At 41.3% G+C, this 19,197-nt stretch overlaps 1 long non-coding RNA gene across 1 annotated transcript in view; it reads right to left on the reverse strand.

The window, feature by feature from the left end:
* The window catches only part of LOC130360861 (uncharacterized), a 77,536-nt gene extending 59,549 nt beyond the window's left edge, over nt 1-17,987 (reverse strand). The window contains exon 1 of the long non-coding RNA XR_008890841.1: nt 17,831-17,987. This is a non-coding gene — a long non-coding RNA (uncharacterized LOC130360861). The remainder of the gene's footprint in view (nt 1-17,830) is intronic.
* Between the last annotated feature and the right edge of the window lie 1,210 nt (nt 17,988-19,197).

Here is a 19,197-nt window from a genome sequence, read left to right on the forward strand (position 1 = left end):
ACTGAAAAATCTCTAAAACTACCCCAGCCCAGGCTTGGTGTAGCTTTTTGGTGCATGTGAAGACAGAAGTTTCAGAAAATGTGACCTGCACTAAATTTATCATATGTTCTTTGACCATTTAACAAATGTGGTACTCCTACACATTACCAGCACACACAAAAAAAGGTGTAAAAAATGCTTCACTTACACTACAAGGATAAATGTGGGCCAGTATATCTTAGGTGAAGATCTCTGTGAGGGATGCTAACAACACTCTATACTATCTGTAAATAGCTCAGGATTATCTGCAGAATAACCCTGATAACCAGAGGAAGGATTGCTTATTGAAAATAACTCATCATTAGTGTTGAGCGCGAATATTCGAAATACAAATTTTTACCGCGAATATCGGCAATTCGTGATTTCGAGAATTTCTAGAATATAGTGATATATATTCGTAATGACGAATACTCGTGTTTTCTTGTGAATATGCAAATATTTGTGAATATCGGCACTTCCAGTCAGAGGACATTGATCTCTCCCTTCTTTTAGGTGACAGATATAATCGCGCATGCGCACTATGCAAATTTCATTACGAATTTTTGCATGAAAAAAAACTAACATAGCGAATATGCGAATTTCGCAAATATAGGACGATTATTTGTCCATATATTCGCTAAATATCGCAAATTCGAATATGGCCTATGCCGCTCATCACTACTCATCACCCCTCTGGTTATCTGTCTAGATACCACATATAATCATAAGGCTATCCTTCATATAAGATAGGGCCAGGGACTATTGATAGGATTCAGATTGGGCAGACTAGATGGGCCAAATGGTTCTTATTTGCCGACACATTCTATGTTTCTATATCCCACCAATATTTCCTTTCTCAATTGGTGTGTTGTTTGTTCTGATCTATTTGTTTTGATGGGAATTATTTATTTGTATGGTTGACTATGGCCTCATCGGCCTTGATTTACTATTGTAAACCCGACCTGCTTTTGTAGGGTTGTGCACCAAAATGAGGCGAGGTGCGCTACACTTTGACGCCTTGCATCACAAATTCTTTAAAAAAAAACTACAAATCCAACAAATCCGAAAAAGGAGTGTGGTTGACCAAAAAAAGAGGCGGGTTCTCACAACCCAACCTTTTTACTATTAAATTAACACAAAATCCTGTGAATAAATGACTGGAAATTCCCAAATAAAAGCTGGTCAGAAAACTTTCCCGACCTGTGATGGCCTTCTAGTAAGTAATGTGGAATCATCCAAGTATGAAACAACATTTCACACAAATAAAATGAATAAATCAGGGACATTAAGCAGTAATATAAGATGTCTGATCGCGGGGGTCCCGCCGCTGCGGAACCCCAGACATCCGGTGCACGGAGTGAACTTTGTGCTGGATGACTAGCAATGTGGGCCAGAGGCTCGTGACATCAAGGCCATGCCCCGCTTGTGACGCCTTGGCTCAATGCAAGTCTATGGGCCATCACGCCCCCTCCCATAGACTTGCGTTGAGGGAGTGTGGCCATGATGTCATGAGCGGGAATGACCGTGATGTCATGAGTCTCCGGTACTGCACCCGATGCTCTAAATGAATGCCGGGTGCAGCAGGGATATCGTGGGGGTCCAGGATGGCCGTCACACCCCCTCCCATAGACTTGCATTGAGGGGGCAAGCGTGACGTCATACAGGGAGATGTGGCGTCACTATACTCAGTCCCATGGTCGGAAGGCATAAGACTTGGAGCCTCCAGCGCTTCCTGCAGTGCTCACAGGTGGGTGCTGCATTCTAGATTGCGGGGATCCCCAGCAGTGGGACACCCGCGAACAGACATCTTATCCCCTATCCTTCAGATAGGAGATTAGATGTCTAGGGGCGGAGTACCCCTTTAAGCACTGGACATCTATCAAACCTACGATTTACTCCGATATCTGCATACGGGTACATCAGATCTTGCATATTTCCCTAGAAGGCTGCTTAATAATACTTTTCATGTTTTTCCCTCCAGAGCTGGAATACAAGAATTACAATATTTTCATTGTTATTTCAAAAAATGAGCATATTGTCTGGTTAGTGTCAGGAAGTCCTGGACCTACAGTTCTATTTTCCTTTTATTAAGTCAGACTCTGTTACACCAGTTGCCATATATGAGGCCAGACATACAGTATGTGCAAACATGTAGCAAGGTAAAAAAAAATATAACATCTGTAAAGTATAAATAAATATATAAACAATGTAATAATATTAAGGTAATATGCACATGCTTAATACCAATATGTAAATGCCTTTAGGGTCCTTAATACTGATCTAGGAGATGAAATGAGGGCAAGTTTTTCTTTGTGAAATTCTACTGAAAAACTATGGAACTCCTTGCCAAATAATACATAATTGATTTATTGAAGCAGAATGACAGGGTCCTGAGACCCTTTTCTAAAAGATATAAAGTCACAGATTATATGTACTAGATTTGCTAAAATGGACGTTGGTCAAGGGATTTATTGTGAGTTTAATATTTGAGGTCAAAAAGGATTATTCGACTAGTAGGGGCAAATGGTGTAGACATCATGGAGATATTGCCTTCTGCTCGATCAGCATGAGCACATAAGTTGGAACTAATGGACCTGAGTCTTTTCTCAGCATTATCAGCTTCATACTGTTACGCCGAGCACTCCGGGTACATTCAATCCTTTGATTGCATACACTAAACAATGCTATGCCATAGCATAGCATTGATCAGTGTAATCTGTGCTTGATTGCTCCAGCCTGGATCTCAGACTTGGAGCAACGGAGCGACAATCGGACAGCGAGGAGCAAGGTAAGGCGCCTCCCGATGTCCTCTCAGCTGTTCGGGATGCCACGATTTCTCTGCGGCAGTCCCGAACAGCTCTACTGAGCTAACTGGCAATATTTTCTCCCGGTTTAGATGCCGCAATCAACTTTGATCATGGTGTCTAAAGGGTTAATACCGGACATCAGCCCAATCAGTAATGTCCAGTATTAGCCACGGAACCAAGTTTTGCGGCCCTCACCAGGGATCTGGAATTTGTATTGTCCGATGCCCAGGACATGTTCTGGGTGCCGGGCAGGTGATTTCTTCAGGCATTTAGCCCTGCTTCAGGCAAGCAGGGCTAAATGCCGGAAGACTTTACACACTCCGGCAAACACTGCTACATGGGACCCGATGCACATATGATGGGGCAACCAGTCTTGCCCCTTCACTAAACTGCTACTTACATCTGCCTGCAGGGACTTTCTGGCGGAGGTGTGCACGGTGAGTGATGTCATAGCAAGCGCCGCACAGGGACACCGACGTCCTGCGCTGCGCGTGCGAGGACGTCACTTATAGCGTGCACCTCCGTCCAGGGAGTCCACGCAGGCAGATGTAAGTAGTGCTATCCAGCTGGGGAATCTGTGCTACGGCTACCTAATGTTGGGAATTTGTGCTAAGGCTACCTAATGTGGGGAAACTGTGCTGCGCTACCTAATGTGGGGAACTGTGTTGCGCTACCTAATGTGGGTAATCTGTGCTGCACTACCTAATGTGGGGAAACTGTGCCATGGCTACCTAATGTGGGGAAACTATGCTACCTAATGTGGCTGAAACTGTACCTTCCTAATGTGGGGAAACTGCTGCCTACCTAATAACCCCCCCCCCCCCCCCAGCAGTACAACAGGACTGGGCTACTGAGCATATGTGACCACAAGAACTGTGCTACATAGGCTGTAAAGTTAGTGTAGTTCATAATATAGTGTCTGTACCTGTGTTTGGTGGTTGGTCTTGCAATTATTATCTAATATTTTCCCCAATGATCATTTTTAGCAGCATAAAAAAGGAGTGTTGTCTCTGCTTTTCCCAGGTTGCAATGCAGCCTGAGATATTACATCACTAGTCAGGTGTTCAAAGGGAGCCTGTCTGATCATTCTCCCTGTAGGAAATTGTAGCTTACAGAACAGCACAGCATGCAAGACAGCTCAGGTGTGCTACAATGGGTGGGGTGACTGATGTGTGGGAGGAAGAAAAGTGAAATAGCCGTTTCACAAAAAGAAAGCAGCAGTGTTATGGTGAAATCACAACACAGCCATTTAGCCACAAGACAGGCATGGATTATTTCTAAGCATGCCCATTACTGTCTGGCAGGTTAGTACTAAAGTCACCTTATGGTGGATAACCCCCTTTAATTAGAAGTCCAAAGAGCTGTCCTATGAATTGTATTAATAATATCTAAACAGGAACCTTTTGTAAAAAAAATTATTCCAATTACCAAAATGTTCAACATTTTATGTTCCGAGTGATTTAATATATATATATATATATATATATATATATATATATATATATATTTCATTATTTAATAACGTGAAATGATATTATTTATATTATATAATCTTTGCTTTCCGATAGCGGTATTTCCCTGGAGAAAACTGGAATGATTTGTGATGAGGATCTGTCATGTTTTTTAAGAGCTTATTTTAAATCAGTTGGAAAACCTGCAGACAAGTACTGTCCTCTGACTTATTTATCAGCAAATCCCATCCAATAATGGTTACATTTCAGCCAGTCTTTATCTAGGGATCAGGTAACAGGCAAATGCTTGAGTTGTTGTTTCTGTCCAGGAGGGAAACAGCCATTTTGAAGAGAGTTGGATCACGTCAATAGAAGTCTTTCAGCTGAACAATCCCCTCCGCTTTCACATCAGCTCGGGGGATTTGCTTGGTCTGACTTGGTTTGGTTTGCTTTCCCTTTTTTCATTGTTTTGAATACAAAGATGGCTGAAACCTTTCACTGTCTTTTTTAACTGGTTACAAGGAAGGGAATATGAGGAATGTAAAGATCAAGAGCCAATGCTGTCAACAAAGACCATTGCTCAGACCTCATTATCCTGCCCGAAGTTTACTTTTTTTGTTAAGAATTTTTTGTAAGCAAAGGGCATCACCTGGCCTCAATACTAAGACCACCTCTGAGAGGAGTCTAGGCATAGACTATGTAAAAGCAAACATATATTTATTCTTAGAATGTTAAGTAATAATGGCATTTTTATGCCAGTCAAAAGATAGAAAGTAGTGGGAGTGATTAGCTGAGACCCGATGCGATCAACAACTTTTGACCTGTTTGAGTGACATGTGAAAAGTTGTTTGTCGTTACAGTAACACCTTAACACCAGACTCCACTGTCCCTCAATATCCCTGAAAATGTCCCTAATAAGGCGACATGTAATGTGCAAAATGAACCCTAAGACAACCAACAGAAGTTCTCTAGGAATTAGAAACAAAAAACCAGGACTGAGATGTTCTGGACTATGAAGCAAAAGGAAGAACAGAAGCTACTGATACAAAAACAAGGACTACACAAGAATGAACGATAAACCAACTGGACTGACAAGGAACAAAAGTAGACTAGAAAAAGATACTAGGGAAATGCAAGGAATCCTGGGTTCAATTGCCATATATATATATATATATATATATATATATATATATATATATATATATATATATAATTCGCATCACTCTGCATAAGGCAGAGATGTTAAAGGAGAGGCTAAACTATTAGAAACTCCTGCTGCGAAGAGCTAAGCAGCAAGATCCACTAATCGATCAGCTGTGGGACAGTTACACATTAAACGTCCTTAAAGGGGTACTACACCCCTAGACATTTTATCCCCTATTCAAATCATAGGGGATAAAATGTCAGATCGCCGGGGTCCCACCGCTGGGGACCCCCGGGATCTCTGCTGCGGCACCCCGCTATCATTACTGCGCAGAGCTAACTCGCTCTGTGCGTAATGACAGGCGATACAGGGGCCAGATCATCGTGTCATCACGGCTCTGCCCCCTTGTGACATCACACCCCGCCCCCTTAATGCAAGTCTATGGGAGGGGGCGTGATGGTCGCCACGCCCCCTCCCATAGACTTGTATTGAGGGGGCGGGTCGTTACATCATGAGGGGGCAGAACAGTGACGTAACAATGCTCCGGCCCCTGTATTGCCCGTCATTACGCACGGAGCGAGTTAGCTCTGTGCAGTAATGATAGTGGGGTGCCGCAGCGGAGATCCCGGGGGTCCCCAGTAGCGGGACCCCGGCGATCTGACATTTCATCCTCTATCCTTTGGTTAGGGGTTAAGATGCTGGGGGGAGTACCCCTTTAAATGGGCACTGTCAGATACAAATACTTTTGATATGTTGTAAAGCATGTATAACCAATAGGTTTTGCAATTGCTTTCAATTGAAAATTTTCTGTATTTCTTACTGAAAAAGCCAGTCAAACAACTACCGCCCCTGCCTGCTTGGACACATACTAGTCCTGCTGTGTCCATGAGTCATCACCTATGTCATGGACACACTTCCTTGATTGACAGCTGTGAGTGCAGGGCTCAGAGCTGGAGGAAAAATCCTCCCCCTGTCAGCTTGTGTCCCGCTACTGTCAGTGAGGACAAGCTGGGAGTTGTAGTTTTGCTAATGCTAGGGGAGATGTGAGCAGACAGCACACTGAGGGAGGGGGCGGAGACCTGCACAGTGAGGCCACGCCCCCTCCCTTTGGGAGGAATTCAGACTAGTGAGCTAAATTAAAAGTGTAATAAAAAATAAATAAAGGTGCTAGACACATAAAAATTTGATGTACATGGTCAGGATTAGGTACTGAGTGATATATTTAAAAACATTTTTTTTGTTGGATCTGACGGGTACACTTTAAATAATTAATAGACGGGAAAAGACAAAATTCATTCATTGACAACAAAAAAATAGCTCCCCAATGCACCAAGGAGTAGTTGAAATCCAATGAAAGTTTGTATGTGTAAATGTAATATTGATATGTGTAAGTGATTAAAATATTAGTAGTAATGGATAAGTTTATTAGGGGGAGACTGTACAGTGGAAAGGAGGCTTTAGTACCCTGCCGGGCACCATAAATACTAAACTGGGGATAAATCTGGTGGCAAAGGAAACAGTGTTGCTATCTTGTATACATATTAACCCCTTAAGGACTCAGCATTTTTCAGTTTTTGCATTTTCGATTTTTCCTTCTTACCTTTTAAAAATAATAACCCTTTCAATTTTCCACCTAAAAATCCATATTATAGGTTTTTTTTTGCGCCACCAATTCTTCTTTGCAGTAACATTAGTCATTTTACCCAAAAATCCACAGCAAAACGGAAAAAAAATCATTGTGCGACGAAATAGAAGAAAAAACAAAATTTTCTAAGTTTTGGGGGCTTCTGTTTCTACGCAGTGCATTTTTTCAGTAAAAATTACACATTATCATTATTCTTTAGGTCTATACGGTTAAATTGATACCCTACTTATATAGGTTGGATTTTGTCGTACTTCTGGAAAAAATCATAACTACAAGCAGGAAAATTTATACGTTTAAAAATGTCATCTTCTGACCCCTATAACTTTTTTATTTTTTTTTATTAGTATAATTTTTGTTTTGATTGGACTTTTTGATCACTTTTTATACATTTTTTTATGGTATAAAAAGTGACCAAAAATACGCTATTTTGGACTTTGGAATTTTTTTACGTGTACGCCATTGACTGTGCAGTTTCATTGACAATATATTTTTATAGTTTTGGACATTTATACACGCAGCGATACCAAATATGTTTATATTTATTTTTATTTACATCATTTTTTTTTTAAGGGAAAAGGGGGTGATTATGACTTTTATTAGGGAAGGGGTTATATCACATTTATTAACACTTTTTCTTTCACTTTTTTTTTGCAATGTTATAGTTCCCATAGGGGACTATGACATTGCACAGACTGATCTCTTACACTGTTCACTGCCATGTATTAACATGGCATTGATCAGTGTTATCGCCGCTCGAATGCTCCAGCCCTGATCTCAGGCACGGAGCAGTCATTCGGCGATCGGACACCCAGGAGGCAGGTAGGGATCCTCCTGTTGTCCTGCAAGCTGTGGGGGATGCCGCGATTTCACCACGGCGGTCCCGAACAGCCCGACTGAGCTGCTGGGATGCTTTCGGTTTCACTTCAGATGCGACGGTCAACTTTGATCGCCATGTCTGAAGGGCTAATACCGGGCATCCCTATGATCGATGATGTCCTGTATTAGCTGCGGGTCCCAGCCGTTGATGGCCCCTGGGACCGTCCCGATATGACGCGGGGTTACCATGTGACCCCGCATTATATAGTGGGAGCCGGCGTAGGACATAAATATATGTCCAGTGTCGTTAAGGAGTTACATTTTGTTTTTTAAATCAACTGGTGCCAGAACGTTAAACAGATTTGCAAATTTAAAAAGTAGCCAACCCCTCTAGACTAGTATCAGTTGCCTGATACAGTGATGTAATGGTAAAAATGATGACTGGATCGTGCTTCAATTATAAAATGAAATATTAAAATACATATTAAAATAATGTATTTTAAAATACATATAAAATATAAACAATAACTCCTCGAAACACAAGGGCCCTTGTGCCGAGGAAAATTACAATATAAAACTTATAAAACTTATACACACACCAATAGCTAGCATTGAGAATTTTTTTGAGAATTTTTTAACAATGCAATAATACTTTAAATCCGGCCTCCGATATTTCAAATGGGTTAAATGTCCCTTAAAGGTATGGATTCCAATTATACGTAAGGTAAAGTCCCATATAGGATATAGATTCCAAATTTTAAACGTAGAATGGGTAAATTATAATTACCAGTCTGCAATACATCCCGATAGAAAGTCACCTTGAGTTGAAATGTGGAGTCCGCACGATTAGGTGGTACCAGACGCTGGCATGCGTCCTCGCGGCAGTCTGCCTGCCACAGACCAGCTGTAATAATAACCGCTTGCTGATGTTTCGCTGCAGATGGTAACCATACGATGAAGCAGGTGCGGACTTCTAGGTAACTCGATGGTGGGTGACGTCACAGGCGCTTGGGCAATGCTGCCTGGAAGATGATTCCGGGAATGGTGTACTGCATAGCAGAACTGGATCGGAGTTCGCCTTTGAACAGTCAGGTAGCGGTGATGTATAATAATCTTATACCTAGACGCGTTTCTGGGCTCACATGTGCTTTACACACGGCCCTTTCCTCAGTAGGTTTGTAAATTACTTCTATTTAAAAATATTAATCCTTCCAATACTAATCAGCTGCTGTATACTACAGAGGAAGTTCTTTTCTTTTTGAATTTCTTTTCTGTCTGACCACAGTGCTCTCTGCTGACACCTCTGTCTGTCTCGGGAACTGTCAAGAGCAGGAGAGGTTTGCTATGGGGATTTTCTCCTACTCTGGACAGTTTCATGATCAGAGGTGTCAGCAGAGAGCACTGTAGTCAGACAGAAAAGAAATGTAATAAGAAAAGAACTACTAAGTACTGGAAGAGTTAAGATTTTTCAATAGAAGTAATTTATAAATCTGTTTTAGGGTCTATTCACACGTACAGTATTCTGCGCAGATTTAATCCGCAGATTTGATGTGCAGGATTTTTTGCTGCAGATTTCACTGTAAACTGAATGACTTGAAATCCTGCACGTTAAATCTGTGCAGAATACTGTAAGTGTGAATAGACCCTTAGAGTTCCAGCACCAATTGATTTGAAAATAGTTGGTTTTCACCAGATTTCCACTTTAATGGGAACCCCTTGCTGTGTGTAGACGAGCATTAGCCTGCTAAAGAAAAATGCTACTTGGAAGCCACAAAAGGCAACAGATGTGTCTCCAGGACATCCTGCACATATCACAATGCTGTTAGTGTCCTTCGTATCACTACCAGGGATGGCCGGCTGTCCCGATGGCTCCCCAGATCATCACACCAGCAGTTGGGGCAGTTTGTCGCTCTACAGCATAATGTAAGTAGGACAGGCTTCAGTGGAAACAGCAGGTTCAACGTGTATACTTGGGTCCAGTCAGCGCCACATTGAACCTGCTGTTTCCACTGAAGCCTATTCTACTTACAAGTTATATCTGAGCTGGAGGGCTGCAGATGGTGATTCCAACCCATTATCATGTGCTAATCATTGTTGTGTATGATGGTACACAACCACCAGGGCTCAAGTCCGGAGTTTCTGTACTTTTTTCACAGCAGGAACACCATTCCCGTTTTAAGGAGTCCTGTAGCACTAGCCCTTTGGTGGAAATCAAGGGTGAGTTCCCACACTTTTTTCCCAGGACTTGACCCCTGACAACCACCCAGGGTGAGCGGCTTTCATGCAATTTTACCGTACCCTATTTCATGTGTGATTTACCCTATGGAGCGCCTTTACCTCTCTTTTAAGCTCCATAGCATAAGCAGGATTGAAGAGCTCACCGTGAGGTCACCATACTCTAACAAGACCATTGTCAGACCCAGAACAGAACTTGTATTTGTTGCTAAAAATGATATGGTGCCAACAAATTTCCTTTCTCTAAATGCCTGGAAAATGGTCCTGGCAGAGACCGGGTCTGTAAGAAAGGTGCTACCTGTCTCTGAATGGTGGACAACGAAACTGTGGGACTTGCACGTGCTTGTCGGTGGACCAAATGAGTCTCTCGACTGGTGGTTTATCTTGACCTTCCGAAGCCTGTTAATCTTGTGTGTGCCCTCACAAAACCACTTCTCTTAACAAGTCCCAACATCTTGGTCAGAATGGTCTAGATAAGTGGCTCTGAACCTTTTTCACGACTGTACCCACAAAGGGTGAAAGTATGTCCGCGGGTACCCCTTGCGTGTAAATTCGCGCTGAACTTACACGCGAGGGGTACCCACGGACAAAATAAGTCATAAAATTACTTATTTTCATAATGGGGTGGGCTTACCACCCCCTCCCTCTGATCCCATTTTGCCATTAGCAGATAATGGCAACATGGGATCAGAGGGAGGGGGGGGGGGGGGTAATGGCAAAAGGGCATTAAGATTTGTGGGGAGGGGAAATAATGGCAAAAGGGGATCAGAAGGGGGGGTGGAATAATGGTAAAAGGGGATCAGAGGGGGGGTGATCTTTACACCACCCCCGCCTCCATCTTAATCCCCTATGCCATAATTCCCCCTCCCTCTGATCCCCTTTTGCCATTATCCCTCCCCCTCCATCTTAATGCCCTTGTGCCATTATTTCTCCAAACCCCCCCTCCTGCCCCCCCTCCGATCACCCTGGGCGAGTATATACATACAATAATATCCCTCCCATCAATACACTTTATTTATTTATTTATTTTTTTACATTACCCGGCCTGTTCGGGTATACAAGCGTCCTGTTCCCGGAGTCCCATTCAGCGGGGCCGCACTCATGGGTGACGTCCTTCTGCACTGTGTGGTACCTCCACGCATCGTCAGGGGACATCACATGTCTGCCTGGCAACCACGCAGCTCCTGTAAAGTAGCTGCGGTACTTTACAGAGAGCTGCCGCGGCCATTCTCCCATTTGTGTTGACAAATACTGGCCAATGCATGGCCGGTATTGGTCAGCGCATTGGTGTACCCCGCACAACCCGTGATGTACTCCTAGGGGTATGCGTACCACCAATGGAGAACCCCTGGCCTAGATGGTGTGCAATTTGTTGAAAGGACCATCCTTCACAGTCTAATGAAGAGCGCCCTTTCAAAGTCTATTCGAGATTTTGGGTTTCTTCAAGTACATTGTAGAGGCATGTCTAACAGTCCACAATCTGTCACCAAGATGTACACTACCCAAAAGTAGCCTCTGGGAGCCTTTTCATAGGGCAGCAGGAAAGCACTTTTTGGCCCTCTTGTGTCAGACTCCAGTGCTAATCAGACCATACCTGTACTCCGGGTTTTGTAACATTGTAACATTTCTATCTGGTCGCATTATGTTTCTGTCATTGAGAGGTACAGGTTAAAGGGGTACTCCACTGGAAAACATGTTGTTTTTTATTTTTTATAAATCAACTGGTGCCAGAAAGTTAAACAAATTTGTAAATTACTTCTATTTAGAAATCTTAATTCTTCCAGTACTTAGCTGCTGTATGATCCACAGGAAGTTATTTTCTTTTTGAATTTCCTTTCTGTCTGACCACAGTGTCCTCTGCTGACACCTTTGTCCATTTTAGGAACTGTCCAGAGTAGGAGCAAATCCTCATGGAAAATCTATTTTGTCATGGACAGTTCCTGACACAGACAGAGGTGTCAGCAGAGAGCACTGTAATTTACAAATCTGTTTAATTTTCTGACACCAGTTGATTTACCCCTTTAAATCTGCTTTCCCTAACACTATTTACCAGGATTGGGGAATGACTGACCAAACCCTAGAACAGTGTTTCTCAACCAGGGTGCCTCCTGGCAGTTCTAGTTTTGCAACAGCTGGAGGCATCCAGGTTTGAAAACACTGCCCTAGAAGAAGCCAAATTAGTGATATTTGGTTTTGGTAGGCAAAGTCATGAAGAGTCCTTTGGCAGAGTTTGGCACTTCTGTTCTTTAAAGGGGTACTCTGGTGGGAAACTTTTTTTTTTTAAACAGAAAGTTAAACAGATTTGTAAATTACTTCTATAAAAAATTCTTAATCCTTCCAGTACTTATTAGCGGCTGTATACTACAGAGGAAATTCTTTTCTTTTTGGATTTATTTTCTGTCATGACCACAGTGCTCTCTGCTGACACCTCTGTCCATGTCAGGAACTGTCCAGAGCAGGAGAAAATCCCCATAGCAAACATATGCTGCTCTGGACAGTTCCTAAGATGGACAAAGAGCACTGTGGTCATGACAGAAAAGAAATCCAAAAAGAAAAGAATTTCCTCTGTAGTATACAGCCGCTAATAAGTACTGAAAGGATTAAGAATTTTCCGTTGAATAAAAAAAATAATAATAATTACACCAGAGTACTCCTTTAAAGTGATGATGTGTGATTTTATCTCTGAGATCTTGTAGGTACAATGAGGCGGTTTCTACTTGTTTTTTTGTGGCCCAAAAAAAGCTCGAAAAAACGTCCCTGCATTTTCCTGTGTTTGACTGCATTTTTTCTGCTCCCTTTGATGTTCTTTTTCAAAATTTGTTGGATAAAAAAAAAAATTAATAAAAGGATGCAGTAGTAATGGAAAATAATGTATTTAACTAAATTTATAATTTTTAAAACAAAATTTAAATAAATTTTTAAACAGGGATCAATGTATGTGGGCGGGCAGGGCACTAAAAAAATGTAGCCGGCAATAATAAAAATGTAGGGGGAGATTTATCAAAACCTGTGTGTTCTATGCTGGGAGTAGTAGTACGATCTAAAAAATATTTTAAAAAAGTGAAAAATACACACACACTACAGGGGAGATTTATCAAAAACTGTGTGTTCTATGCTGGGAGTAGTAGTACGATCTAAAAAATATTTGAAAAAAGTGAAAAATACACACACACTACAGGGGAGATTTATCAAAACCTGTACAGAGGAAGAGTGGTGCAGCTGCCCATAGCAACCAATCAGATTGCTTCTTTCATTTTTCCTGTGCCTCTTTAAAAATGAAAGAAGCGAGCTGATTGGTTGCTATGGGCAACTGCCCCACTCTTCCTCTGTACAGGTTTTGATAAATCTCCCCTGTAGTGTGTGTGTATTTTTCACTTTTTTTTCAAATATTTTTTAGATCGTACTACTACTCCCAGCATAGAACACACAGTTCCATGATGAGAGTAGTAGTTCCAGTACTAATAGGCAGATCGCCCTGGTTGTCACTCCTGACACCAGGTGCGATCGTCCATAATATAGCAGCAATGCGGAGTGACTCTGTACAGCGCTTGCATCTCTGCACTATACTCCGGGCCGGCCAGTGATGTGAATAGAAATTCACATTACTCATTCATATTTTCCGCCCAGATTGAGGATTGGCTGGATGGTGGCAGCCAATCACTGCTCTCAACGGGAAATATGAATAAGTGAGTGGCCGGTCGGAGTACAGAGCCGAGATGCTAACTCAGGAGAAAGCCGCTCCGCATCTCAGGGATGAAGGATGATCGCAGTGGGTGTCAGGAGTGACACCCGCTGTGATCTATCCTTAACTGCAGGTACTACTGCTCCCAACATGAATCAGAGTATGGTCCATGTTGGGAGCAGTAGTACCTGCAGTTAAGGACAGATCATAGCAGATGTCACTCCTGACACCCGCTATGATCCTCCTGTATAATGTATAGATGTGGCATCCGCTCTTCTATGGTCCCCTGCACTGACGTATATATTCACATATTCATATTTCCCACAGAGAGTTGTGATTGGCTGTAACCATCTGGCCAATGGGCGATCTGTCAGTTAGTTCAGGTACTACCAATCCCATCATGGAACAGTGTGTTCCATGCTGGGAGTAGTAGTAGCACTACCTAAAAATTTTTTTACAAAAAGTGAAAAACACGCACACACTACATTTTTATTATTGTCGACTACATTTTTAGTGCTCTGCCTGCCAACAAAAATTGATCCCTGTTTAAAAAATTATAAAAATTTTGTTACCATCACTACTGTATCTTTTTTAATATATATTTTTTTAATGGTACCCTACGATATTTTTTATTAAAATAGGTATCTTCATCACTTTTTTGGATCACTAAAGTCCCAAAAAGAATAGAAACCGTCTGCAAAAACGACAAAGTTAAAACCCAAATGTCGTTTTGCTTGGTGTTTTCTTACTCCCATAGACTTCTATGGGAGAAAAAACGTCACGATTTCAGGGAGAAAAACGGCATAGGCTCAACATGCTACGACTTTGCAAAACCGCCAAGGAGCTAAAAAAGAGTGAAAAAACACCATTGATTTACAGCTAACATCTGACCGCAGCATTTTTTCAAGGAAAAAACGCCATGGGGGCTGTTTTGGCATTTTTTTTTTTTGGGGGGGGGGGGGGGGGGGGGGAAATTGCACACAAAAAAACAAGTGGAAACTTAGCCTAGAGCGTTTATAGTGAACCGTGTACAGTATGTCGTGGCGTGACATCGTGGGTGGCCATTTCTTCTCCTCTTCCATGCTCAGAGATTTTAGAGTCTTAACTCCATAGAGAAGTATGCTGTGCTGTTTTGACAACTCTTACACCTCTAAGTATTTATTTTCAGCTGTGGTTTGGAGCCGCATAGAAAACTATATTGACTTTTAGTGATTCATAAGAGGTTATCCTACTTCTACTCGCTTCTTGCCTCACCCCATAACAGACCTTGGCTGGTATGGAGTTAGAATATTCCGTAAATAGTGACATATATGAAAACATTAGATACTAAAAAAACAAATATAGTTCTATTATTGTCAGATAAAAAAAATATATAATTTATATATTGTATAATTAGTCAAGTATATTAATATGTATATATATATATATATATATATATATATATATATATATATATACCATAAATTAATATGAAATGGATTTATTTATTTTTTTAAATCCATTTTTACCACTGTGACTAATTTGCAGTCTTGTTCCTTAGACACTGACCGTCCACACTTTACATACATGCTGTGGGGGTTTCACTTGGTTCTGACCTAACACCATCAATCACCCCCAATGACAGTCAGAGGACAGAGGTCAGGCGGAGGTATCACACTGTCCAGTGAGGCAGGAAGCAGCCACAGGTTTACTTAGGTCTAAAATAGTTTAAACATCCTCTGCACTTTAGGTCCTGTGCTACATCCAAGATGACATGGTTAACATGTTTTTTGTTTTTTTAATAGGTGCTTTTTGTTAAAATATGTCTTTGAATTGAAAGCAGATAGATAGATTAGACTAGATAGATAGATAGATATGAGATAGATATATAGGGGGAGATTTATTAATACCTGTGCAGAGGAAAATGGGACCAGTTCTCCATAGCAATCAATCAGATCGCTTCTTTCATTTTTTTTAAAAAGGCCTCTGAAAAATGAAATAAGCGATCTGATTGGTTGCTATGGGCAACTTGTCCTCTCTATAGGTTTTGATAAATCTCACCCATAGATAGATAGATAGATACAAGACAAAATTATCCTCGCAGCACACCCGGATAGTGCAAAGCAGTGAAGGTTTATTAACCCATAAAGACGATTGTCTTTATGGGTTAATAAACCTTCACTGATTTGCACTATCCAGGTCTGCAGCAGGGATCATTTTGTCTTGGATCTACTTTCATGGTCTGTGATTGGGACCGTGCACCTCACTTGCCTGCACCCCAAGTATATTTTTGAACTCTAGTTGTGCTGCCTCTACCTTGCTGTGTAGATAGATAGATATGAGATAGATAGATAGATATGAGATAGATAGATAGATAGATAGATAGATAGATAGATATGAGATAGATAGATATGAGATAGATATATGGGTATTAGATAGATAGATAGATAGATAGATATGAGACAGATATATAGATAGATAGATATAAGATAGATAGAAAGATAGATACATAGATATTAGATAGATAGATAAATATGAGATAGATACATAGATAGATATGAGATATATATGAGATAGATATGAGATAGATAGATAGATATGAGATAGATAGTTATGAGATAGATAGAATGATACGAGATAGATATGAGATAGATAGATATGAGATAGATAGATGGGTATTAGATAAATAGATAGGTATTAGATAGATAGATAGATATATAGATAGATATGAGACAGATAGATAGATATAAGATAGATAGAAAGATAGATACATAGATATGAGATAGATAGATAAATATGAGATAGATACATAGATAGATAGATATGAGATATATATGAGATAGATATGAGATAGATAGATAGATATGAGATAGATAGATAGTTATGAGATAGATAGAATGATACGAGATAGATATGAGATAGATAGATAGATAGATAGATATGAGATAGATAGAATGATACGAGATAGATATGAGATAGATAGATAGATAGATAGATAGATAGATAGATATGAGATAGATAGATATGAGATAGATTAGAGATAGATAGATAGATAGATAGATAGATAGATAAATATAGGATAAGATGGGTGGGGTGCAGGAGCCAACATGGAGGTAGCCACTCCCCCCATATGTACAATACAAAAAAGGATAAGTTGGCCAGTACATACTGATACAAAACTATTGCATGGAGCCGGCATACAGGTGCACGCTGCTAGGCTAAATATACACAAGCAGGAGAATACAGCAGCACACTGCTAGCACAAAGATACAGATAAAACATGAAATGCTATATTGCTGGGTCCATGCAATAGTTGTATATCAGTATGTGCTTGCCAACTTATCCTTTTTTGTATAGTACATATGGGGTGAGTGGCTACTTCCATGTTGGTTCCTGCACCCCACCCATTTTATAAGGTGCTGGATGTCCCAGACCTTACAAGCCTGGTAACTGACTGCACAGAGGCTATTCATAGTGTAGGGTCTGTCCCAATGAGGTCACCTCATCGTGGTGGGATGGTACAAACTATTTGGCCAAATGGTGAGCGAAGTGCCTCAATTTTTCATTTTTAATTGTAGCAATATAGCATTTCATGTTTTATCTGTATCTTTGTGCTAGCAGTGTGCTGCTGTATTCTCCTGCTTGTGTATATTTAGCCTAGCAGCATGAACCTGTATGCCGGGTCCAAGCAATAGTTTTGTATCAATATGTGCTGGCCAACTTATCCTTTTTTGTTTTTTAGATAGATAGATTGATAGATAGATAGAGAAGAGTTTTAAGAAGCCTGGCACAATTTGACGCCCTGTCCATTCCCAACCAATTATATGACCAAAGACTATATGGCTGTTTACATGTCTGGGGTCACATAGGATCAATTGTTTGTTTGGCCTTAATTATCTGATAATTCTGTTGCACTGATGGATGTTGTCTAATAATAGATCACTTAGACCCCCTGGGCACTAATGCAAGAAATGAATTGCACCCCCAGCACCAAACCATGTACTTCTGTCATGCTGGAAAATGGGTATTGTTACTTTGGGAACTTGCACTCACCTATTAAATCCAATATTCCCACCAGCAATGTGGTAACTTCATGCAATACTTGGGCTCTTCAGCTAAACACTGGCTACATTGGGCACGTGCCGTCCCTACTGTTGTCTTTGCTGCGGTGCCAGTACAGAGGGGGAGATTTGTCAAAACTTGTCCAGAGAAAAAGTTGCCTAGTTGCCCATAGCAACCATTCAGATCGCTTCTTTCATTTTACAGAGGCCTTGTTAAAAATGAAAGAAGCGATCTGATTGGTTGCTATGGGCAACTTTTCCTCTGGACAATTTTTGATGAATCTCCCTCAGAATGTCTTGGGGCCATCTGAAGTGACAGGGGATTGAAAAGGTTAGGTCAGGCTTTTTATTTTTTTTTAGATAATCCATATGATACTGAAAATATGAAATATTAAAAATTGCTAAAAAGTGTATCCAAACAGCAGATTTTGGCTAAACTTGTAGCAGTGGGAAATATGCACCAACAATATGCTGCTATAGGTGACCATACACATTAGATAACAGTAGGTTGATGGGTCTTCTCGGACATGCAGCAGAGTCCCATTGATTTTAAAGGGATTCTTCTGCACTGTGCACTCTGCAGAATTTCTGCAGCAAATGTTTATGCCGCTGAAATCTCGATTCCAGCGTTCGCAGAAAGACTAGACATGTCTGTTCTTTCTGCAGGTTCCGCTAGGAAATGCATTGCCGTCTATGAGATGACACATTTCTGAACAGTCCTTGCACCAGGAAGAACATTTAAAGGGGCACTCGGCTGCACCAGCAATCGGAACATTTTGTTCCGAATGCTGGGTGTGGGCGGGGGGGGGGGGGGATCGCAACATCACGACCACGCCCCTCGTGACACCACACCCCCTCAATTTAAGTTTATGGGAGGGGGCGAGAATGTCGCCACGTCCCCTCCTATAGACATGCATTGGGGGCATAGTGTTATGTCATGAGGGGTGTTGCCATGACCCCCCCCCCCCGCGCACTGCCCGCATCCAGTGTTCTAAGTGAACGCTGGGTTCTGCACAGAGATCACGGGGTCCCAGCAGCAGGAACCCCATGATCAGACAGCTTATTCACTATCCTTTGGATAGGGGATAAGATGTCTAGGGGCAGAGTACCCTTTTAAATGTGCGTAATGTCTGCCCATGTTTTCCAGTTGGGCATTTCCGCACATTTCGGCGGTGTGAACAAGGCCTCAGCCATACATATTTTTGTCCATGTTTTATCTGTTAAAACATACCTGGCAATTACCAAAACTTTTATTATCTCCTAGACATGTAAAAAAAAATTATCTGTTGGGGTCTGAATGTTCGATCCCCAAGCGATGACGAGAATGACCGGGGAGAAGTGTGCGCTGCTGCTCACTCC

This window comes from Hyla sarda, chromosome 3 (assembly GCF_029499605.1).
Source record: "Hyla sarda isolate aHylSar1 chromosome 3, aHylSar1.hap1, whole genome shotgun sequence".
NCBI lineage: Eukaryota > Metazoa > Chordata > Amphibia > Anura > Hylidae > Hyla > Hyla sarda.